The sequence below is a fragment of the Biomphalaria glabrata genome, chromosome 16 (genome assembly GCF_947242115.1).
Source record: "Biomphalaria glabrata chromosome 16, xgBioGlab47.1, whole genome shotgun sequence".
In the NCBI taxonomy this organism is placed as follows: domain Eukaryota; kingdom Metazoa; phylum Mollusca; class Gastropoda; family Planorbidae; genus Biomphalaria; species Biomphalaria glabrata.
In genome coordinates this window covers 15,770,633-15,797,259 of record NC_074726.1, presented here as the reverse complement: position 1 = coordinate 15,797,259, position 26,627 = coordinate 15,770,633, and the positions used below count along the sequence as shown (strand labels likewise).

The window sequence follows — 26,627 nt, the reverse complement described above, 5'->3', positions numbered from 1 at the left end:
CTTGATATATGAAAATGTAGTGCTTGATATATAAATTAATTCTGGAGCCGGAGAACACAGTTCATCCACCCACAATTGAAGAAACTGTTCTTGTTTTTTTTTTTCAGAAATTATGGTGTGAATATATATATATATTTAAAAAGCTCATGTTGAGGATACAATTATTTATTATTGAGAAAAGGTCTGAGTAAGGCGTCAAGATAAAAAGTATTCATACGAATTGTAATTTTCTCAACTAAAATGTTCCTTTAAAATTTCAAAAGTATTGTCTTCCTTTATGTGAGATGTGCAGTACAAAATAGATGCATGTGTCAAACCAACAAGAATAATGTCCCCATATTGTGGTACAGTTACATAATTCCGTTTTAAGAGAGCGGTCAAGGGAAGATAACACTGCGGACAATGTGTGTGTGTGTGGTGGGGACTATGGAAGCCCTACCGCCTCCACCCTACCTCGATTTCATCTATTTGAAAGAGAGGGAGGGTGTGTGACATGTAAGTCTAAAAAATAAATAATAAAATGAACTGACTGATAAATACATTTTCTGTTCCTCCTTTCACCTGTAATATTTTGTTCCTCTTGAAGCTACCAGTTGATATGGGAACGTATCCCACCCCTCCCCTTCATAGGACGTTTTATCTACACACAAAGCTTACAAGTTCGGCGCTTTAAAAAAAAAAGTGTGTGTCTTGTCAGTTTTCTGCGCGAAAACGTCCTTGTGTGGTCAAGCCGTTAGGTTGTCATCAACACACAAGACCTGGTCCCTCTGTACAGTCTTGTTACCTACATTAGGGGAAGACAATCAGCGTCTTACTGTCAGCCGGAGCAACCTGTTGACACTCCACGACTACAGGTAACTAAAAACTGTTTTTTTTCGCTTTTCACTAAGTTTCGTGTTGCGTTGCGGCCTTAAAGCGTCTACATTGAAAGGAATGTGGCAAACATAACATTATAATAGTGGAATAAAGACTTTGAGTTTTTGAGCAGGAAGACGCCATGTTGCACAACAAATGACATTTTATACGCTTTTGAAAAGGAAACACTGAACTGATATACAGTTTAGATAACATTGATTCGTTGTTGTTTTTTAAACGGTCTTAGGCTGCATGCGCACTTATTGAACTTAGAAACTGATTTCTTTTCATGTATTTGATCTGTTACTAACTTATCTCTTCAAGTGAGACCTGTTTTCAATCACAGACCTACACATACAATGTTATAAGTAGTTGAAGCTATTTATGTACTTATGCATTATTCCTTGTTTCGTTCAAGAAAAGAATATGTTATAATGACCAATTATTTAGATATATGGGCCCTATGTTTTTATTTGTAACCATTTCTAGCATCGAATCATTTCTTGAAACTACAAGCAGAGCTTTTAAGGACTTCTTTTAAGAATAAAAATTTTTTGGCTCAGTTGTAATAGCATTATTTTAGTAGGCCTATATTGAGCCATAGGGGCATCTTTATAATTATCATTACAGCCTAGCAGTATATAAGTCGTATGACAAACAAAGGAGACATTTACATGTACTGTACATATATTGTTTGTATGTTAACATATAGTGGCTGTATGTTTACATATAGTGGCTGTTATGTCTACATATATTGGCTGTATGTTTACATATAGTGGCTGTTATGTCTACATATAGTGGCTGTATTTTTACATATAGTGGCTGTTATGTCTACATACGACGAATGACACACAATGCTATACTACTGCCATGTGATACATAGAAATAAGTTTGCCGAGCTAGTTTCTGATTTATTTTTTTTGTATTATCAAAGAATGTAGATTATTATTCAATTTATATAACTATTCTAATCCTACGTTAAGAAACAAACATAGTGGATATTTATGATTGGTAGCGACAGACTTTACATTTTGAAGCCATGAAAACAAAAATTGGAAAACGTGTACGCCTTCAAAAAAGTTTTTGTCTTTCATTTGGTGGAGCATCTTAAGCCTGGACCCAAACACAAAAAGAAACCATTTGTTTGTATATCTGTGTGTGTGTGTGTGTGTGTGGAGAGAGGTTGTGGGGGGAGTGTTGGTTTCTAAAGTAAGTTGTGAAGAGTCAATGTCTACCTTTGGATAGTTCGCCTGTGCGCGAGTGCGTGTAGAACTGACGTGCTTGGGGATATTTCCTCACATGTCTACAGCAGGTACTGACAATGTGCAATTGTTGAACTTTTGGTGGCCATGATGGCTCAGCTATTTGTTGTTGTTTGATTCTTTCTTTCTTATAGGCCTACTCTTGCTTTCTTTTCAACACACACTCTTTATTTCTGTATCTGTTTCCCTTCCCCTCTTGAAATGATTAGTCCCTCTTTCCTAGTTAAACAGACACACACATCAGTCTTTTGAGGTAATGAGCGTGAAGGTTTGTGTGGGGGAGGAAATAACTTGGACAAAATATACCCACACATTCATCTTGTACAGAGCGCAGTTAGATACACTGCAACATTCACACCTGGATTAGAACTCAGGACTAGTCTGTAAGAATGAACCTCATTCAAACATATTTGCATTGATCACTTGTGGAATAACGTCTGGGCTCTCTGTCTGTACTACTCTAGATATTGTTTTCTTCTGGTTAAGGACGTAGTATCATGGTGGATGCGCTTTACATTGTCGATGCAGACATTTCGAGTTCGAGCCCCCCCCCCCCCCCCCCCGGTAAAGTTTTTTTTTTGTTTTTTTTAAATGCCTTTTTTACACCTACTATGAAAGGATAATTGGTTTAGTTCCTTAGCAGATGTCATCCACGGAGGTTTTAAGTCTATACTCCGAGTAAACATAAAATTAGAAGTTAGAGTTGATTATACAGTTCCACAAGTTATAAAGATATATAATTACACTCATTATAGCGAGATGATACAGTGTTAGAGGTCAAGCTAGTTCAATGAGTTGACGTGCTAGTTTTACTCCTTCTCCCTATTGTATCATATTGTATCGTGTCATAGTCCCCCCCCCCTTCTGCCATCCCGATTTTTATCATAAAATTTACACGATCTGTATACGAATTTATTACTTATGTTAATAATATATACTAATTATTTATTTTTCAACCTATTTTTAGATTATTTCGCCACCCCCTCTATTATGTTGGCCAATTTGGTGGGGTCGGGTGGGGGCGATGGTGTCAATTCTGCCCCCACCCCCATAACCTTTCGAGTGGGGGGTGGGGGGGGGGCGGTCCTATCTATTTGTAGAAATCACAGCTTGCTAACAAAATCAATTAAATATCTATATGATTAAAACTTGTTATTGATCTTTTAACCGATCTTTATATTATGTCGTTCACCTGTTGGACGAGTGAGGGGGGGGGGCGAATACCTCTGCTACCCATCCCACCTAAACCCTCTGAGTGGGGGGGGCGAATACCTCTACTACCCATCCCACCTAAACCCTCTGAGTAGGGGGGGGAGAATACCTCTACTACCCATCCCACCTAAACCCTCTGAGTGGGGAGGGGGGCAAATACCTCTACTACCCATCCCACCTAAACCCTCTGAGTGGGGGGGGGGCGAATACCTCTACTACCCATCCCATCTAAACCCTCTGAGTGGGGGGGGGCGAATACCTCTACTACCCATCCCACCTAAACCCACTGAGTGGGGGGGGGGCGAATACCTCTACTACCCATCCCACCTAAACCCTCTGAGTGGGGGGGGGGCGAATACCTCTACTACCCATCCCACCTAAACCCTCTGAGTGGGGGGGTGCGAATACCTCTACTACCCATCCCACCTAAACCCTCTGAGTGGGGGGGGGCAAATACCTCTACTACCCATCCCACCTAAACCCTCTGAGTGGGGGGGGGGGAGAATACCTCTACTACCCATCCCACCTAAACCCTCTGAGTGGGGGGGGGGGCGAATACCTCTACTACCCATCCCACCTAAACCCTCTGAGTGGGGGGGGGGTATCAAATACCTCTACTACCCATCCCACCTAAACCCTCTGAGTGGGGGGGGGGCGAATACCTCTACTACCCATCCCACCTAAACCCTCTGAGTGGGGGGGTATCAAATACCTCTACTACCCATCCCACCTAAACCCTCTGAGTGGGGGGGGGCGAATACCTCTACTACCCATCCCACCTAAACCCTCTGAGTTGGGGGGGGGGGGCGAATACCTCTACTACGCATCCCACCTAAACCCTCTGAGTGTGTGCGGGCGGGGGCGGTCATACTTTTTTGGAGAAATCATAGTTTGTGAACAATATTAATTGAATATCTATATAATATAGACTACGTATTGATATGTGAACCCATTGTATATTGTGTCGTACCACACTGTAATCTCAAATTTTATCATTAGTAATTATAAAATGAAAAAGGGTTGTACCAGGTGGGAGGGGCGATACATGCAATTGCCTTTCCTCCATCGGACAAACCAATACTTTTTCTTTTTGTCTTATAGTTATCGTATCTTATCTTTTCATGGAACAAATCGGTTTTATTTGCAATGCATTAAGGGCCTATATATTCATATATTCAAAAGGTCCTTTTTTAATAGGATGAATAAAGAGCTTTAAGTCAGGAGAATGCGTTTCTTCAGTGAAAAATGCAAGAAAATGTTTTTTTTTGACGTCCTGGCTTCGCTCCAAACTCCACTGATAAATAATGAGCTGTAGATGTCAGGAGAATGCGTTTCTGCAGTAAAGAATTCAAGAAAACACTTTTGGCGACCACTGATGAATAATGAGCTGTACATGTCAGGAGAATGCGTTTCTTCAGTAAGAATTCAAGAAAACGCTTTTGGCGTCGGGGCTGCGCCCCGAACACAGCTGGGAAAGCATATAGCGCTGCTCCAGACCCTCAAGCTTGCAAGAGAAAGGCCTCAACATGACAACCGAAGGTTGAGAAATGCTGCTTTTTAAATTCTCATATATATATATAAAAATCGCCCTTCCTCCAAAGTTCTGGGTCCGCTAGTGGTTGGGGGGGGGGGGTAGTCCCATAAGTGTATAGAACAAATTCAACTACCAGTCAAATCATCTTGTCTCAGAGGTGTATAGAACACATCCAACTACCAGTCAAATCATCTTGTCTCAGAGGTGTATAGAACATATCCAACTACCAGTCAAATCATCTTGTCTCAGAGGTGTATAGAACACATCCAACTATCGGCCAAATCATCTTGTCTCAGAGGTGTATAGAACACATCCAACTATCGGCCAAATCATCTTGTCTCAGAGGTGTATAGAACACATCCAACTATCGGCCAAATCATCTTGTCTCAGAGGTGTATAGAACACATCCAACTACCAGACAAATCATCTTGTCTCAGAGGTGTATAGAACACATCCAACTATCGGCCAAATCATCTTGTCTCAGAGGTGTATAGAACATATCCATACTACCGGCCAAATCATCTTGTCTCAGAGGTGTATAGAACATATCCAACTATCGGCCAAATTATCTTGTCTCAGAGGTGTATAGAACATATCCATACTACCGGCCAAATCATCTTGTCTCAGAGGTGTATAGAACATATCCATACTACCGGCCAAATCATCTTGTCTCAGAGGTGTATAGAACATATCCATACTACCGGCCAAATCATCTTGTCTCAGAGGTGTATAGAACACATCCATACTACCGGCCAAATCATCTTGTCTCAGAGGTGTATAGAACACATCCAACTACCAGTCAAATCATCTTGTCTCAGAGGTGTATAGAACACATTCATACTACCAGTCAAATCATCTTGTCTCAGAGGTGTATAGAACACATCCAACTACCAGTCAAATCATCTTGTCTCAGAGGTGTATAGAACACATCCAACTACCAGCCAAATCATCTTGTCTCAGAGGTGTATAGAACACATCCAACTACCAGTCAAATCATCTTGTCTCAGAGGTGTATAGAACACATCCAACTACCAGTCAAATCATCTTGTCTCAGAGGTGTATAGAACACATTCAACTACCAGTCAAATCATCTTGTCTCAGAGGTGTATAGAACACATCCAACTATCGGCCAAATCATCTTGTCTCAGAGGTGTATAGAACACATCCAACTACCAGTCAAATCATCTTGTCTCAGAGGTGTATAGAACACATTCAACTACCAGTCAAATCATCTTGTCTCAGAGGTGTATAGAACACATCCAACTATCGGCCAAATCATCTTGTCTCAGAGGTGTATAGAACACATCCAACTACCAGTCAAATCATCTTGTCTCAGAGGTGTATAGAACATATCCAACTACCAGTCAAATCATCTTGTCTCAGAGGTGTATAGAACACATCCAACTACCAGTCAAATCATCTTGTCTCAGAGGTGTATAGAACATATCCAACTACCAGTCAAATCATCTTGTCTCAGAGGTGTATAGAACATATCCAACTACCAGTCAAATCATCTTGTCTCAGAGGTGTATAGAACATATCCAACTACCAGTCAAATCATCTTGTCTCAGAGGTGTATAGAACATATCCAACTACCAGTCAAATCATCTTGTCTCAGAGGTGTATAGAACACATCCAACTACCAGTCAAATCATCTTGTCTCAGAGGTGTATAGAACACATCCAACTATCGGCCAAATCATCTTGTCTCAGAGGTGTATAGAACACATCCAACTACCAGTCAAATCATCTTGTCTCAGAGGTGTATAGAACACATCCAACTATCGGCCAAATCATCTTGTCTCAGAGGTGTATAGAACATATCCATACTACCAGTCAAATCATCTTGTCTCAGAGGTGTATAGAACACATTCAACTACCGGCCAAATCATCTTGTCTCAGAGGTGTATAGAACATATCCATACTACCAGTCAAATCATCTTGTCTCAGAGGTGTATAGAACACATCCAACTACCAGTCAAATCATCTTGTCTCAGAGGTGTATAGAACACATCCAACTATCGGCCAAATCATCTTGTCTCAGAGGTGTATAGAACACATCCAACTATCGGCCAAATCATCTTGTCTCAGAGGTGTATAGAACATATCCATACTACCAGTCAAATCATCTTGTCTCAGAGGTGTATAGAACATATCCATACTACCAGTCAAATCATCTTGTCTCAGAGGTGTATAGAACACATTCAACTACCGGCCAAATCATCTTGTCTCAGAGGTGTATAGAACATATCCATACTACCAGTCAAATCATCTTGTCTCAGAGGTGTATAGAACACATCCAACTACCGGCCAAATCATCTTGTCTCAGAGGTGTATAGAACATATCCATACTACCAGTCAAATCATCTTGTCTCAGAGGTGTATAGAACACATCCAACTATCGGCCAAATTATCTTGTCTCAGAGGTGTATAGAACATATCCATACTACCAGTCAAATCATCTTGTCTCAGAGGTGTATAGAACACATCCAACTACCAGTCAAATCATCTTGTCTCAGAGGTGTATAGAACACATTCAACTACCAGTCAAATCATCTTGTCTCAGAGGTGTATAGAACACATCCAACTATCGGCCAAATTATCTTGTCTCAGAGGTGTATAGAACACATTCAACTACCAGTCAAATTATCTTGTCTCAGAGGTGTATAGAACACATTCAACTACCAGTCAAATCATCTTGTCTCAGAGGTGTATAGAACACATCCAACTACCAGTCAAATCATCTTGTCTCAGAGGTGTATAGAACACATCCAACTACCAGTCAAATCATCTTGTCTCAGAGGTGTATAGAACACATTCAACTACCGGCCAAATTATCTTGTCTCAGAGGTGTATAGAACACATCCAACTACCAGTCAAATCATCTTGTCTCAGAGGTGTATAGAACACATTCAACTACCGGCCAAATCATCTTGTCTCAGAGGTGTATAGAACACATCCAACTAACGGCCAAATTATCTTGTCTCAGAGGTGTATAGAACACATTCATACTACCGGCCAAATCATATTGTGATGCCCCCGTTGTTTTCTTTTTCTAACTTTATGTGTATTCATTCTTGTGTCTATTACTTATTCGGTTTCTCCTGGGGATCTTAGATCTTCCCTATCTTCTGAAATCTAGTTTCTCCAGGTGATCTTAGATCTTTCCTATCTTCTGACATCTAGTTTCTCCATATGATCTTAGATCTTTTCTATCTTCTGACATCTAGTTTCTCCATGTGATCTTAAATCTTCCCTATCTTCGGATATCTAGTTTCTCCAGGTGATCTTAGATCTTTCCTATCTTCCGACATCTAGTTTCACCAGGTGATCTTAGATCTTCCCTATCTTCTGACATCTAGTTTCTCCAGGTGATCTTAGATCTTCCCTATCTTCGGATATCTAGTTTCTCCAGGTGATCTTAGATCTTTCCTATCTTCTGACATCTAGTTTCACCAGGTGATCTTAGATCTTCCCTATCTTCTGACATCTAGTTTCTCCTGATGATCTTGGATCTTCCCTATCTTCTGACATCTAGTTTCTCCTGGGGATCTTAGATCTTCCTTATCTTCTAACATCTAATTTCTCCTGGGGATCTTAGATCTTCCCTATCCTCTAACATCTAATTTCTCCTGGGGATCTTCCCTATCTTCTGACATCTAGTTTCTCCTGAGGATCTTCCCTATCTTCTGACATCTAGTTTCTCCTAAGGATCTTCCCTATCTTCTGACATCTAGTTTCTCTTGGTAATCTTAGATCTTCCCTATCTTCTGACATCTAGTTTCTCCGGGTGATCTTAGATCTTCCCTATGTGAGCAGGTCAGGAGGCGCTGAGTGGAGACCTTTTTCTCCGCTCAACATTAAATTTTATAACAGTAGGCAGATGTTAGCGCTACTGGGTGGGCTCAATCTACGACACCTCAGTCTACGAACAAGGGGCTAGAGTCGCCTAAGTAACCAGACATACTAACCTAAACTAAATGAAAGCAAGATAACGAAACTTTAGTTAAGGATAAATAAACACAACGAAACCTTATTTACATATACAAAAATAAATCAATAATAAAATAATATATACACTAACCACTATAAGCAACCCTCTAAATCTATGCCACTACAAACACCAACAAACTAACCAAACCAACTATCTAACACAAACTGATCAAACCAACTATCTAACTAAATCACTACAGCTACTACACTAGACCTAGATCTACACAAACACACTACAATAAACTAGTCTAGATCTAAAATATCCTACTACTACAACCAACCCATAACTAAAACAAAATCAAAATAACACTAGTCTCACTAGATTCCCTAGATCTACAGAAGCAATAACAATACTAATAGCAGTAATAAATGCAGCAGAGGTTATAGCAGCTTAAAGCAGCAATAACACAGCAGTTATATTCAGCAGCAGTTATGTTCAGCAGTTAAAACAGCAGCTATATTCAGCAGTAACAATAGCAGTAATAATAGCATGCAATACATAAATGCAAAACTATAAATACAAAATCATATATTCTATTAGATATAGAACACTCAAAGCGGACTGATGGACGCCGCCATCTTTAAATCAACATGCTCAAAACATGAACTGCCAACTAGAAAATAAAACAACTAAATTAAAATATATCTAGCATATTTACACATAGTGTGACATAGATCTAGTAGAAGAAAATATAAAATAGGTATAAACTTACAGGCCGTCCCAGGTAAAGAAATATAGCAATGATTAAATAATCATACGCCGGATCACTAAGATCATCAACTGTCACACAGACAGCGATATACTTTACTGACCGCTGGTCAACTGTACAGGATGTAGCCTGAATTTAACTATTTATACTACCCGCCCAAACCCATATAACAAAAAGCGGAAGTACAAATATATATTCTGGCGCTAGCCTATACAAAATAGAATACATGAAAATAGCTCTAACCTTTACAAGTAGAAAAATAAAATTACATATAAAAATAGCTAAAATTACATATGAAAATAGCTCTGGGAGCGCAAGCTCACACCTATCTTCTGACACCTAGTTTCTCCTGGGGATCTTACATCTTCCCTATCTTCTTCTGACATCTAATTGATACTCCAGTCGACAGCAACTTTAGTTGCGTCTGCATAATGGACAGTGTGTGTATGTGTGAGAAAGAGAGAGAGAGAGTGATGGACACTACCATCTTTCTAGAAGATGAATCCACAAAGGAATAAAATCTATTAAATCTATTAGGCCTAACTAGCTCTAAACCCGCCGCACGTGACGTATAGACACACTCAGAGCTGACACAAGAGAATTGAAATGTTGGCAACTCAAATATTACTCTAGTTCTTGTAAGTATTTTTTTTTTATTGAGAGACCCACTTCCATCCAGATTTACTTGAAAGTTACCTTTCATTAAGGGATGTCAGTACATCTGCAATGAACCTTTTTATTTTGTGATGTGAGTACATCTGCATTTGTGATGAGAAAACAGTTAAACATTTAAAAAAAAACTATAACCTCTCCTGGATGGATTCTGTTTTTTCGAAACAAAATATCGCGGCGTGTCATAGGCGCGTGTTTGCGTGTAGATGAAGAAAGGTCACAGGTCAGATTGAGATGGAATGCCAAATCCATTACGGCGCACTCTTCTTCCTCGTCTCATCCTACTCAGCCCCCCCGCTCCTCCCCCCCCCCCCACACTACTAGACCCAAGCCTGCCCCCCCCCTTACTAGACCCAAGCCTTTAAGGTGCTTGACAAGTATATCTCCCTTGTTAACATTTTTCACAAGTCTCCAGAAAGTGCGACAGTAAGTTTGACTTGCCACGTTGACCACTTCGTTTATTTATTTGACTATTTCCTTGGGTTTCTGTTATTATTTGCAGTTTATTTTCAAGATGTGCTCGTTTGACTGGCTATTTTTGTCTGTTTTCATCTGATGTTAATAACATTTCTACGTATCAAAACACTTAATCATTGTATCATATGAAGAAACAAGTCCTTTTACGTTGAAAGTGTCTTTTAATTGTGTAACATTTCAACGTAACATCTAAACACGGCAGACATTCTATACAGATCTCTTACTTCGCTAGCTGACTTCCTCTCTTCTTGTTTACACACTCGTCACTTCCCCCAAGTCCCCTAACTCTCGATAACCAACACTTGACCGTGTGTCACGGTTGACCACACAGTAACCGTGTCACAACATATCATTAAATCAAACTCCACTGAGTTTAATCAATATCAATAATCAATCCATATCTAAATAAACTAACAGATCTAATTCTCTGTCATCTCTTAGTCTAGGGACTCTAGCCCACAGATCTACAATGGTATTGTATATTTACATAGGTCTTTTTTGTAATTGTTGTCCTTTAGGGTGTACTGGCCATTCTTAGTAGTCCTCACTGTTGTAAACTTTACAATTAAGGAATCGTTGTTGTAAAATAAAAAACTGTTGTTGATGTTTTATTCTTTATTAGTGTCTTACTATGATTATATCTAGTTGGTGCCGATGTTTGGAGCGAGGGTGCTGCCATGTTACTGTGTGCTGTGGTTTGGTCTTGAAGTAGGTATTAGTGATGCACAGGGAATGGCAGTGAGCAGACATCGAGTAGAGCTAGTCCATTTTTATTTATTTTTCCGACATCAAAACGTACAATACAGCTGTCCCACTAAAAGGGATCGTCAAGAAAGATAACCTGTTCATTGAGAGAAGTCGATAGGCAGTGGCGTAACTAAGGGGGGGGGATGGGGGGAGAATTTTAAAATCCCCCCGGGCCCCCACCTTAGGGGGGCCCCAAAATGGGTGTCCGAAATTTATTGTAAATACATAAATTAATTTATTTGATTGACAAATAGTGTCAACGGGTGTCTTTTTTTTTTTCAACATTTATGGATTAAATTTAGCACAAAGACTAAACCTAGATCTAGGTCTATCAGTACGTTGACTTTGTTGACATTTAAAAAAAAAAATTCCCACAGAGATCAAGTTTTTTAAAAGTTAGTTTTACATTTTAAACTTTGTTGCCACGAATAAAAGCGCGGGGCCCACTGCCACCGCATAGGCTGCAGTGGCCTAAGGCCGGCCCTGTCTACTAGGAACTTAAACAATTCGTCCACGTCTGGTTGTCTTGACTGGCACAACAAGTTCTCTAGACGTTGGTCTATAACTGTCAGTTTCGTTTGTTCCAACAGTTTGCAGTTCATTGTCTTCATCGGTATCATAGTACCCAGAGATGTCTTCATCGAAACTCTTATTCAAAAAGAAAAGCGTTGATTTCTTCTGTATGTTTTTCCGTTTGTCTTTATGATGTACGATCTGGGTGCTGAATGTTTTTTTATGACAACTGCTTTCTGCCATGTTTGACCTAGACGAACTCTCCGACAGTATAATCTTTAGGTAGTCTTGCTTTTGCATTGTATTTCACTTTGCTTTTCATCTGTCGTTCGTTGAGTAATGTCTCTGCATTTTCAGCTACCGATGGTTTCAATAGTTTGGGATCAGTTGGAATGATTCCCTTAGTCTTCTACTCGTTAGCAGTTGTGATGGTGAATACGGCAGTCCACTTATCGGAGTATTTCTATACTCGAGCATAACGAGATATGGATCTTTCCCACTTTTGTATTTTCTGAATCCTTTTTCTTGCGCACAAAACATAAACAACCAACAAAGACGTAATACCATATAATATTAGCACAGAATCTTCTTCATGCAGTGGAAAATTAAGAATTTTTTGCCTATCTTGAATTCTGGTCAAAGCTCTTGCGCCCAATTAATATAGTTCAAAAGAAACTACAAAAGTCTGGACTGCATATACGGGAAGCTGCTAAAGAAATTAGTACCCTTTCATGCTTTCTGCAAAATGATGAGAAACTGACAAAAAACCAATCCATCGAAAAAGCAAAAGAAGGTAGTTGGATTCCCTGTAATCAAAACAACCAGAAGAAGAAAAGACTTGATGGGAAGTTGAGTTATAATGTAGGACTGTCAATAGAACTGCAATTCAAACGTGTTGCGACAGAAGTGCTGGACAGATTTCATATGGAGATGAAGAGCAGATTTCAGAGGTTGGAAAGAAAATGGATACCTTTGGGTTTTTTCTTGAACCAAGACACCTGTTAGATTAAGACCCGCTTATGACAAACTGTGCTACTCTTCCTGTTTGTAGGATCAAATAAATGGCAAATCGCTTTTTCAATGATGTCATTGATGCACGAGCACTTTTCATCAACAAATCAGTAATACAACCACCAATAGACATTGAGGAAACAGGCTTTATATGGTAATTACGTGTGCTCAAACTTTGCAACCTCCTCCGAATACCGCTAACTCAGGCCACTTCCATTACGTCATGTGAGAGATCATTCTCAAAGCTCAAGTTCATCAAAGCTATCTCAGGAGCACAATGACACAAGAAAGGCTTATCATGGCTTTAATGTTAGTGAAGTCACAAATACTAAAAAGTATCGATGTAGTTGATGTTATAAATGTCTTCGCTGCACAGAATGCACGACGTGAAGCGATATCAATTTAGATTTTTCACTTCTGCATTATTTAACTAATAAACAACGGTATTATTCATTAAAAGAGTCTTGATTACTTTTTGTTAAGTTTACTGATATACTGAACCAATTGGATTTGGGGCGTATATATTTTTGCGTACATTATCTCATGTCATTTGTCGAATGTCAAAATGTAAGGGGCCCCCAAAGAGGTCAATCCCCCCGGGCCCCCAAATCCCTAGTTACGCCCCTGTCGATAGGCTTTTCATAGAATATGTATTTCTGGTGTAGTGCTCAGCGTAGGAGTATAGGCATTTATCAAAAGTCACGTGTCCAATAGATTTGTGACATGAGTCTTTCTGAACCATTGCACGTCAGCTCTACCGTGTCCAGCAGTGTGTTCTTCTACAACCAACACCGTGATCCTATACTTCACTTTCTGCTCTGCCTTGCCAGAAGAAGGTGTAGTCTTTATCTTTGATTGAACCAGAGTCAGCTAAGCGAGTTTCTAAAGACAGCTATGTCTACCATCGTTTTAGTAACTCAGATCTTCTAGCATTCAGGTGCCAGGTTTAAGAGTGGAGATCCTTTTTTTCTTCTTAACTGGTACATCGGTGTTCGGTTGAGTGCCTGTTTATCAAACGAGGAAAACGGGCACAACGGTACTAAACCTTTTTGACTGGGGGCTGCCTAACACAAGGCAGGTGATCGCTATCCGAGGAATCCTAGAATCCCTCCCACCTACGAAAGCGACCCCTGGAGCTCTGCTCTACGCCTATGGAGCAGTGCATCTTAGAACCTGTAACCGCCACTTCCCGTGTTTTGCCGACACCAAAGGCGAAGCTGGAGTGTCATCTCCAGTTTTTTAAGGTTAAGGCTTGATTGTAACCCCTTAGCATCTGCTATGATCAGAATGATGTCGCCCACACATCAGTTCCCCTCACTCCACGCAGCTGGTGAGTCCCAAGGAATGGCAAATATCTGCTACAGTTCTGGATCAGTAATATCGCAGTTTCTGTCAGGATGTAGCACTGTCAGGATGTAGCACTGTGCGCTGCAAGTGGCCAAAGGGTCACCAGCTGCTGATTTTGTTTCAGGGATTTTTCCCTAAACATTTTCCCATGTTTAGGTATATCCTTAAGGCAGCCGAGATTTGGATTCTGGGTATTCCTTCTCCTAGGTGGGTAGCCAGCCAAGGCTAACGAGCTTACTGGTTTAGGCTCAAGCTTCTAGCCTTTGCCCCTTTTCCTGTTAGTGATAACTTCCGCTGGGCTCAGTATATTTTGGCTAAGGATGAAAAGAATACCTTTTTTTTACAAGTGGCGTGAGCATGTGTGTGTGAGAGCTGTGAGTAAATCTTTTTTTTAAAATTTGTCTTCCTTCCAACATTCACTTAGAATGAGGCCATTCAAAAACACTCGTTGAGGGGGGGGGGGAGGCGGAGGGAGATCCGGGACCTGATCGTCTGCAGTTTTATGTAAATATGGAAATTCACCAAGAACACCGTGTCACGTGACTCTGTTTTGATCACAACAAGTGGCAAACAAGAAAAACAATGTCTCCAATACGTAGTTTGGTCAGTACATCGTGGCTCCTTAGAGGTCAATAACTGTTACAGAATCCCCAGTGTTCGTTACAGCGTGTGTGACATTGTACGGGAATACTTTAAGACTTCCATTTCAAACGAAAATATCTAGATCTATTCTGTTAACATTCAAGGCTCTCTCTATTTTCTTGGTCTCTCTCTCTCTCTCTCTCTCTCTCTCTCTGAAGTGCATGAGTTATGTGTTTTAAAATTAGATATACATATTTTTGAAAAAAAAAAAAACAACACCTCTATTTAGTAACATCTTGAACTATTTCTTACCAAGTTTTAGAAACGAATTAGAGAATCCTACTCACAGTATGACAGACGATACAGAATTGAGGACTCATATATTTGAAACTTTTGGTGAGACGAATAGAGTGCCGCCTAGCTTATCTTATTTCTCTTGGGTAGAGTAGGCCCATTCACCAATGTTGAGACAGTTTTTTTTTTTTGCATAGCGTCATTCTCTGCCCATAATATATTTTTCAGTACAGTGCTTCTCTGCCCAGAGTTTTTTCTCTGCCTAGATTGCATTTTATTGTACAGTGTTTCTTTTTTTACCCAGAAGGCATTATTCTGTAGGCAGCCCTACACTGTTTCTTTATTTACCCAGAAGGCATTATTCTGTAGGCAGCCCTACAGTGTTTCTTTCTTTGCCCAGAAGGCATTATTCTGTAGGCAGCCCTACACTGTTTCTTTCTTTGCCCAGAAGGCATTATTCTGTAGGCAGCCCTACACTGTTTCTTTCTTTGCCCAGAAGGCATTATTCTGTAGGCAGCCCTACACTGTTTCTTTCTTTGCCCAGAAGGCATTATTCTGTAGGCAGCCCTACACTGTTTCTTTCTTTGCCCATCGTTTCTCTCATTTGGGAAAAAAAGGGGGGGGGGGTAACAATTGTCTTCTTGGAAGGCGTTGTTGATGACGTGAGTTGACGTGTGACAAATGAGGCTGAGCAAGAGGAGGGGGCGGGATCCCAGGTATTAAGTCATAGAATCCTGTTCCTAGTGGTTGCAAGTCAACCGGTAACTACGTCATAGTGATGTCACGACAGGAAAATGGAGAGAACCATAGTTGCCATAGTTACCATTATGTTTGGCCCACGGTTCAAGAAAATGATGGTGGGTCCCCTAACCTAGATAGAGTAGGTAAGTGTGTAGGCTTAGTTTGTTGGTAAGTGTGTAGGTAGGTGTGTAGGTCTAATGTGTAGCATGACAAATGTGTTTGTGACTCACTAATGAGTGTTTGGAATTTAACTAATATTTGAAAGAGGACAATTAGAAATTAATATTATCGGTACATTGAATAGGATAAAAAATATTCCTCCGAGTCTAAACCAAATCTGAGAAGTGGAGAAACTAGTTTTGCCCGAAATATCTGAAATTATTACAGTGAAAACAGCGTCAACCACCCAGATACCCATATTTGCGTAAAAATAAAAGTCTCTTGATAAATTTCTACTTGTAAAATGTTTGTAAAATGTTTTTACATGTTTCGGATGTTTCTTCAAAGTTGAAGATAGTTTACTTCCTAGTCCAACAAACCTCCCGCAGGACGACGGGGGATGGGAGCGGGCAGGGTTTGAACCCTCGACCGTCGATAAATCCGAACGACAGTCCAGCGCGCAAACCGCACGTCCAGAGATATGAGGAGCTAGAAAAGTTCCACAAAAAACAAGCAAAATGCAAAAATACTTTTAAAAAAAACAAAACAAGCTTATATTAACTTAGTAGTAAGTGACAGTGTATCAATCAGTTTGGATCAGTCATGTAATTAAGTTTGTAATAGATCTAGACTAGCAATAAAAAATCTGTGCGATTAGAAATACTTTTTTTACCAATTGTCTTTGTTAAGCGCAATTTCATGCTTATAGATTTATCAATACGCTATGATCTTATCACTTGTCTGGACCAGTTGCAAAGGGTAGAAAGAATGGGATAGCTGGGTGATCGCTATTGAAATGTATTTACAAAAAAAAGGGAACGACCTGAATTCGAACTTGTGAGCTTAAGACTCCTCAGGATTCTCAATCTAATGCGGTAACCAATCTGCTAGCGAAAAGTCTACGAACATGGAAGATTGTCTAGTTATCTATTGTTTCTATTTCAAGTTTGTGTTCACTCAGTCGACAAGCTAATATAAAGGGGACTAATTAAGCTTATACTACCACTTCAGTCAAGTACTATTTCTTTCCCTTGTTTGAGATACCAACCAAAATAATTTATTACCAATAGTTTATTAAATTATTGGTTGTTTTTATTTCATTGATTCTTGTGTTGTCAGGTAAAAGAAATAATTGTAATAATAGCTTGATCTGAGATTGGGTGTCAGAGAAATAATGTGTACAAACTTTTGACACACAGAGAGACTGACACAGTGAGTTGATTTAAGCTTTGTAAATAATGAAACGAATGCTTTAGTCTTAATGTAATGATTATATTGTTCTATAATAAACTTTTCACATGTAAATTACGAGCGAGTCTGGTATGAATGTACATTTTGTTTTTTTATAGTTACAATGTTTTGTTTGGTGTAATGCACAAATTGTAAGACAAATTTCCTTACGGACATTAAATATTATTATTATTATTATTAATTTAGATTTATTCAGTTACTTCAGCGTTTCTCAATCAGTGGTGCTAGGGGGTCTTGAGATCCTCTCATGGGGAAGGGTGCGACCTCATGACAAAAAAGGGAAGGGGCGGAACTAGTCAATTTTTTTTCAAGGCCCCCTAAATGTGCTACATTGTCATTGTAGTTATCACTCTAATTAAAATACTTTACTACCTATATGAACGGCCCACGAAAGGGGAAAAGGCGCTATTAGTTTTGTGTGGACTGTCTGTCCGTCTGTCCCGTTTAGTCACAGAAACTAGAAAAGATATTGAATTTTTTTTAATCGAACGGTTTAACTTTTAAATTAAATATGCAAGCAGTTTTTTTCTGCGTTGCTTTGGACACATGAGCTGCGTGAAGAGGGGTAAACTACTGTATGGGAGACATCGTTCCGACCATAGCTAATGCTCAGGCTTCATCTCATTTCTATGTGAAGATCCATAGTCGCTTCACGACTGAAGGTGGCCATATTGTCTATAGATGTAGCCTCTGGCTGTGAAAAACACGAACCGTATTATAATCCATTTAACAGTCCCTCATATTCACTGAATTTGTTTTTATATATATTGAATGTTTTAAATGCTACAAATTTCATACTCTAAATTTATCTATACACACGCGTCTTCCTACAGTTATTCTGTAGATATTACTTGGTTTTATTGTGTCCAAACCGTAAGGGAAAACAAAAAGAGAATATAAACATTAAAAAACTGGATAGAAAGAAAGCTACGCACCATATAGTGTTGATAAGTGTTTAAAGTGGAAGAACAATTTTGAACTATTAAACATTTGTATAAAAACGTTTGGTATAAGCAATTGCGAAAACAATAGAAATAAGTTTTCGTAGAATTTAACTGCTGCCATTTCGGTGGTGCTTAGTTGTTTAGATACATGGTAACTAATAACAGGTTAAATTTTCGTTGTTTTTTTTTTTTTAACGTGAGGACGTTAGTATGATAAGCAGTGATGTGTTAGGTAGGGCTAAGGATTTTATCTATATATATAATTATCTTCATGGTTCAAGAGTTTGAACACTAAGTAATGGAAAGATCACTCTTGTATTTCTGCAAGTCGGACGAACAAGAGTTACCCCACTTAGCCATTGTGACCAAGAAGTCATGGAAAGAAAACAAGTAATCTACTTTGTATTCACCCGTCACCTAAGACCGGCCCTGCAAAATAGCGTATAATATGCCGCCGGTCGCCTAGTATATAATAAAGTTCCTCTTTGAGACCTTGCGGTCTATAGGCAGATGATGTAAGGTCACCTGTTTCTGTGGCCCACGTTTAACGAGGGTGTCATGTGATCAGCACAACGACCAACAGCCGTTACTTTTCTCCAACTTATGTTAGTTAGCCATTAGAGCTAGGTGGACTCAGAGATCCCGTAATTAAAAATCCCAGTCTTCACCAGAATTCGAACCCAGGACCTCCGGTTTGGAAGCAACGCACTTAACCGCTCAACCTATTTAAAAAATATCTATATCTGATTGAGACACATTGTGTGTTGAAAGTTCCAATGTTTATTTCATTATAATAAAGGTTCCTTGTATTCACCGGTGAATGTCCTCAACTCTAAATAAATGACCCCTTGAACTTGAATCTAGAGTTCTGACCTTTGACCCTTTTCTTAACAAACATATTTACATGCAGTATAAAAAAAATGTGTGTCATGCACATGAAAATTACAAATCCCTTATAAGTCTTTGTACTGCGTTGTCAGTCCAGTCTATGGTCGTTAGGGCATCAGAGATGATTGGTCAATCCAGCCAATGATAAGGTCATTGAGGCATCACAACAAAGTAGTTAATCCAGCCAATAGCTATGTCTTTTAGACGTAATGTTGACTATGATTGGATCAAATTATATATCTTATTTTACCAATTGCTGAGAAATAATTTATTCACTCTAGTGAACTGCCTTTTGTATTTTTCAAACAGCATGTCATTCCATTTTTTTCATTGTTTACTAATCCATTGAATGTTAGGCACAAATGCATCCTGTTTACATCGTCTTTGAGACATATATAGATAGAGATAGATCTAGAGATAGATCTACACATATATATGCGACTAAGCATTTGACGGAGCTGTTATTTGTTTAGCTACATTCTCTAGCCTTCTCAGATGTTTATGGGTAGCTTCTACTTTACAGTAGAGCAATAGTTCTCAAAAAGTTTTTTTTTATCAAATTATTTTAAGTAAAATAAATGTAAATCTTTGTTCATCGTTTCTAATAAAAAATATTTGTTTAGCGGCCCTGGAAGGGGAAAAGACGCTAGTAGTTTTGAATGGTCTGTCCGTCCGTCCGTCCCTCCCGTTTAGATCTCGTAAACTAGAAAAGATATTGAAAATCCGACATCATGATATCATAGAGTCTTAGACCATTCAAAGTTCTGATGCAAAGGATACGTGTTTCTATTCTGAAAGCGAAAACATTATTTTTTTAAATAAAATATGTAAGCAGTTTTTTTCATAAAAATACACCATTTTGACAACTATTCACTAGAGTAACAAACGCGGGAGACTTTAGTAAGGGAAATTACTATCTATTATGTTTTTAACACATCTATGCAAATTGTTTTTTTTTTTTTTTTTTGTGAAAATAAATAATAGTACTAATTGTAATTGTATTACTAAGTTAAGTAATCTGAGTCCATAATAAAAAGTTTATTTTTATTTTTAAAGAGAAAAAAAATCTATTTAGTATACATACAAATGGAATTTAATTTAAAACAACAATTAATAAGCAGCGTTTCATATTATAGACATGAATACATTTACAGTGATAAACTAAAGGGAAAAGTATTTCTTTTTTGGGAAGAGTTATATATTTTGAGGCTTTGTATGCGAGATCGGCCCTTTACAAAACAATTAGATCAATTAAAATAATCTTTCAATAAAATCAGTTAGGCTAGGTTCATATTTAACTTCACATTCACCTATCCCTTAGTCTGTTGGACCATTGGGGCACCACATAAGATCTCTCTACCCTCTTTTTCCATTCCTCCTTGTCCATTGCTTTTGATAGAATTTCATCTACTGACAGGCCCGTCCATTCTTTGATGTTCTCATATTATCGCTTTCTCAGTCTTCTCATCTTCTTCCTGGTACTGTTCCCTGAAGAAAGGTCTTTGTGAGCCCTGAGGACCTTGTGAATTGGTCATAGAGTTTGAATTTACGTGTGGTCCAATTGCTGTATTAATCCTGTTTCTAAAATCTGTATTCGTGATGCGGTCTTTGTAAATGACACTTAGGATTTAACTATATCTTCATAGCTATCAGCTTATCGAATACATATGAATATTAATAATAATAATAACATTAATAAATCTCCGTATCCAGTGGTATCAAATCGTTTATTGAACTAACAATACAATAGCATTTCTCTTCCTTTGTATCGATGTAGATATGGCTGTATGTGTTGATAGTTTGTAGTTTCTAGTTTCGGATATTCTTTCTGAAAATATTGAAACCTGCCTTTTTATCTGCCTGAGCGGACCACTTCAGGGGCCTATTTTGAGTTTGCGTTTCCACACAAACTGTCTTTGTAACCTTGTTCATGATTGTACTCTGTATGTACTCTGTATGTACTCAATGTTTTTTTTTAAATGTTAAGCTTGAAAAAGGTTTCCGACAATCGCACATTGATCTATTCACATTAATATAATATTCTGTCTACTTTTCTTTATTCTAATCATTTAAACCTAAATGATAAAAAAAAGTTTTGAAGATTTTTGTTTTATTTATTTCTTCTTCACACACAAAAAAAAGCATTGTTTTAAAATTCTCTTTGGTTTTAATAAAAAAAAAAACATTTCTCAAGTCAGCATGTATCCCACTTCTATAAGACAATGAAACATAGGGGCCAACTTGTATGAGGTATGACTACTTGAATACTTGTATGGATCATGACTGATTTAGAATAACGTAGAATACATTCTTAAGTAATGATATCTGTAAGACAATTTAACATTCATGTATGAGTTAAAACACAGGAAAGAGCTGGGAAGACATTAAAAAAAAACAGCAAGACACCGTGGAGAGTGGCGTTGTGTTTTTTACCAAAGTTCCATGAGGAATCGAAAGCAAAAATGATAATAATGATGTATGAGTTAAAAAACGTGAATGAGAAAGAAGACAAATTGACTTGTAAGACTTATGACTGCTCTTAGACAATGTAACATTCATGCAAATGATGTTATCGCTGTGTACTAATACTGTTTATCGCGAAATGTCTGAAATGAAAAGTAAAGCATTATTTTCACCTCACAGAAATAACTAACAGCCAAAATAACCTGTTTATGCCCTATCTTATCTTATCTTATCTAATACAGACGTTACTTCAAAAAAGAAGACGATTACGTCCTAAACGTCATGCATTTAGTCATGCATATTAACCAATGACTTAAACTCTGCCAAGTCACTGGTTTTCATGGCTAGCTCAGGCAACCCATTCCATGCTCTAATAGCACTAGGGAAGAAGGAGTATTTGTACAAATTTGTCCTGGCATATGTATGATTTCTTCTTTACTTTTGAGTCTTCTGTCCTGAAGGCTTTCTAAATTTAGTGATTTTACTAAAGGTGTTACTCTAGTCAAATGTGAATATTCGTTTGTTATGAATCTCACTGCTCTATTTTGTGTCTGTTCCAGTTTCTTAATGTTTTCTTGAGTTGAGGGGTCCCAAACGGAGGATGCATATTCTATTATTGGCCTAACCAAGGTTAAATAACATTTTAGTTTTATGTTCTTATTTGATTTATAGAAATTTCTTTTAATAAATCCTAATGCTTTGTTTGATTTTTTAATAGTTTCATCAATATGTGGATTCCATGACAGTTTTTCATTTATTATAAAACCTAGGTATTTTGCGCTTTTAGTCTGTGTTACTGGTTTGCCATGAATAAGATAAGTGGAATTAATTTGTTTTATTTTTTAGTTACTCTTAATAGCTGACATTTTTCTGGGTGGAAAGACATGCTCCAATTTGATTCCCATTTCTGTAATTCATCTAATTCTCTTTGTAAAATATCTGTGTCTTGTGTTGTTTTTATTGTTCTATATATTATGCAATCGTCTGCAAATAATCTGTCTTTTGTTCCTGAAGTAATGCAATTTGGTTAATCATTTAAGTAAATTAAAAATAGTAGTGGACCCAAGACTGTTCCTTGAGGTACACCTGAGTTTACTGTTATCGGTGTTGATTTAGAGCCATTTATTATTACAGTTTGTTCTCTCCCTATCAAAAATCTTTAATCCACTGATGCAGTGGACCATTAATGCCAAAATATTTTAATTTTTTAAGCAAACTATGGTGGTGAACTTTGTCAAAAGCCTTAGAAAAATCTAGTAAGATAGCATCTATTTGTTCACTATTATGTGAATTAGTCTTTTGTTACTGCTGTAATTATGCTGTTTAATTATCTGCAACGTTTTGTTGGGTTGTGGCATGCCCTTATGACGTATAACTTTATACCAAGTAAATCCTCTTTGACATATTCTGTGTCTGGTCCAAAGAGCTGCCCCTGTACAAACACAACAACAACAAAGTCGAGATATTCTTAGATCAGACACTAAGATCTAGATACGTAAAGTGTAACATGATCAGTTTTTTTTCCAGATATAGCAACATCCTGAACAGATATAAACATTAGGTTTTACCTACAGTGTTATTGTCATTTAATCTAAAGAGCTCTAGATCTAGGGAGTTGTGAGAAGTTTTGTTAAGCAAGAACTAGCGAAACGATAGAAAAACCAAACAGATAGGCCCTAATTAGAGGTAGACAATCAGAATGTAGGCCAGACGAAAAATATAGAGACAGATAAATAGGTAGATAGATAGTTAGATAGATAGATAAAGATAGATAGACAGAGAGACAGATGGGACTATTGGAAGGGACATTCAAGCTAATGACATGTTAAAGTATTTTGTGGAATATTCATGACAATAAACTTATGTTCTAAGACTGTTCCATTTAATATACCTGTCCTCACATTTGAACAAGCATTGCGACAAGCAAATAATTAACCAAAAGATCACTTAGAACTTACAACTAACAAAAAAATGCGCAAAAGAAAATGGAAATGTCAAGGGTTCGAGTCCTGAAGAAGGTGGAAGGAATTGTCATTCGAATTTTATATCTGAAGTCTTTGAATTCATTTAGGGGCTAATGAGAACCTGGTCTCGGGTATAGTAATGACGATTGGCCATTGTGCTGGCTAAATAATATCCCAATAAACCGTTGATCAGTCTTGAAAACTACCAAGAGATGGCCACTTATTATTTAACAGACCTGAAGACACGTGACGAGGTTAGACTACTATAATAATAAAGCTTGTCTTCGAGTAAGAAGATTAATGAGTATTTCCTGTGTAAACATTTTACAGTCATCTTTATTTACATTTTATAATAATAATGCGTCATTGTTACAAAATATCAGACAAATATACACAGACCGAAATACATTCATCCATAGTAAAGGCAGCCCTTTTAGACCTCTCGATCTATGGGGACAGATGATGTAATAATCGTGTTTCTATGGCCAAAGGTTAACGAGAGTGTCATAGGGCCAGCACAACGACCAACTGGCTTTACTTCCCAAGCGTTTATTAGATACGCATTACATTTGGGCGGACTTAGCTAACTAGGCGTCTCAAAAATCCAGAAGTCCAAAATCACTCGTGATTCTTAGAAGGTGTTCATAAACCAAGCGCTTTACAGCTCATCCTCACCCCCCCCCCCCTTTTTAACAGACATGTAAGGCCTACGTATTGTCAGGTAAAAAAATCTACACGAATTCAAATATGCCGACTTTCTATTTACTCAGTCATTTTATACTCGTCCTACTAAAAAGGAAATTAAAATGTAAACCAATATGTATCATTCAGTTTAGCGTGTACCGGTATCGTTCTGGGAATACATTGCTCCTCCTTCCCAGTTGAAGATGAGCATATTTCTCATTTCCTATGAAGTCGAAGTTGGTCACGGGGCCAATCCTCGCTTTAAAACAAAAAGGCCAAAATATAGCATGGGTTAGTTGGGTCTGCTGAGGCTGGGCATGGGTTAGTTGGGTCTGCTGAGGTTGGGCATGGGTTAGTTGGGTCTGCTGAGGCTGGACATGGGTTTGTTGGGTCTGCTGAAGATGGGCATGCTTCTTTTCTTAGCATTTTTATGTACCTTTTTCATGCCAGCCGATCTTCTTGGCTCGTATCTTGGTTCATGGATTCACGCCATGAGGAGCGATCGAGAGCTAGCGTTTCCAAGTCTTGAATGTTATTATAACACTCATTGAAAGAACTCTTAAGGGGTGTCTTTGTAACGCTTGTATTGACCTTCCTTGTAGCACTTTCCTGCTGTGACAGCTGTAGAAGTTCAATATCTGCTAAATTTCACCTGATGAATTGTTTCTTAGACGGTACGGGGGAGAAGGAGTTTAGCTTTTTGATATTCCCGCCACATGAGAAATACATTGTAAAACACTTGAGACATCAAACTCTTGTGAACTTATTAAGATCGTTCTAGAATCTAGATAGAAGCTGGTAGATAGCCATTCTTTGAAGTTAAGACCTGTGTTTTACGGTGACAAACACATTAATACAATTTGAAAAAAACGACTAATTGGACGAAAAGAAATTATAGCAATAAGTCAATTGTATTTTATTATTATCCAGTTAAGTCTCTGTTTTCTTCAGTTAGTATACTGTATTTCAAAACATCCGGGTAATATCGTGCGTCATCCTGGTGACATTAATTTTGTCTGGTCTTTCAGGCCGTCTGTCACGTTTAGATCTCAAAGAGTAGAAAAGATATTGAAAATCCGATTTCAGGATATTTTGCAATTTGCAGAAGTTTTTTATCTTCTGAAAGTGAACCTTTTTTTTTCGAATAGATCTAAATTTGCAACCAGCTTTAAACTTTTCAATTAAATCTAAATATGTAAGTAGCTTTAAACTGTTCAATTAGATCTAACTATGTCAGCAGCTTTAAACACCTCACAGAAGAGAAGGACTTCCAGAGGCCAGGAAAAAGAGCTTGGCCATTCACCAACTCCCTTGTTCGCCGGACAATTATCAATTTAATCACATCGCTTTGGCGTGGTCACGGCTTCTTCAGCTATTGCCCATTTACTTTTGACGTATCGAGGGTCGTGATGAAGAGGAATTCCGATTGGAAATGGATCTGGAAGGACTAATCCTCCCGTATTGCTTTGGCAAGAAACTGGGTTTAATACCTCCTAGCCCGCATACAGATCAAGAGATCGTCCAGATATGTCCCGCTTTAATTCACTCGTACCCAAAGTGGCTAAGCTGTCTCAGACAGGAGGAGAGACACTAAGACATCGATAAAGCTGCTCTATATGCTATTCGTAAAACAAATTCATTCTCATGCGTGAACTTTATCCTAAGTATTTCTGCTCCAGATTAGGCCAATCACAGCAGTCTGCCCCGATTTATGAAGGAGCAATCAACACCATAATTCTTCTGGACGCATCCGTTGTTATATATATATATATATACATTTATTTATAGACAGAATGTATGCAGCAGTACAGCGATTTTTTTTGTTGCTGTTTTCAACTGACAGTTTTGAAATACAATTTACACACGAATTCAAATTTTCTTACTCTCACACACACACACTTGAAAAGTTAAGGGAGATTTTAAGATATGCAAGAAAAAAAACTTTTTTTGTATGTGTGGTTAAATTAATTATGTGGTTAAAATCCCATTATTCTTGAAAGTCGACAGGCTGAACCCAGTTCTCATGAAAAGTGTGTAGGTCTAGAGGTTGGTCTGACATTGTGGGGCTCTACGTTAGTGCTTTAAACAGGAACCGTTGGACCAAGTCGACTTTTGTTTAGTGTTTTAGTCGTTAAGTAGTAACACCATGAGAAAAGTGTTCGATTTGTGGAGTAATGACTGTCTCCACATTCATTAGGCCTTATACATTAAGTTATACATCACTTCATTATGCCATATACATTAAGTTCTACATCACTTCATTATGCCATATACATTAAGTTCTATATCACTTCATTATGCCATATACATTAAGTTCTACATCAC

At 38.1% G+C, this 26,627-nt stretch overlaps 1 protein-coding gene across 1 annotated transcript in view; it reads left to right on the top strand.

Moving 5' to 3' along the window:
* The first annotated feature begins 701 nt into the window (after window positions 1–701).
* LOC106063406 (low-density lipoprotein receptor-related protein 2-like) overlaps window positions 702–26,627 on the top strand; it is a 115,256-nt gene continuing 89,330 nt past the window's right edge. The window contains exon 1 of the mRNA XM_013221758.2: window positions 702–854. The gene's annotated coding sequence lies outside the window, so the exon portion shown is untranslated. The remainder of the gene's footprint in view (window positions 855–26,627) is intronic.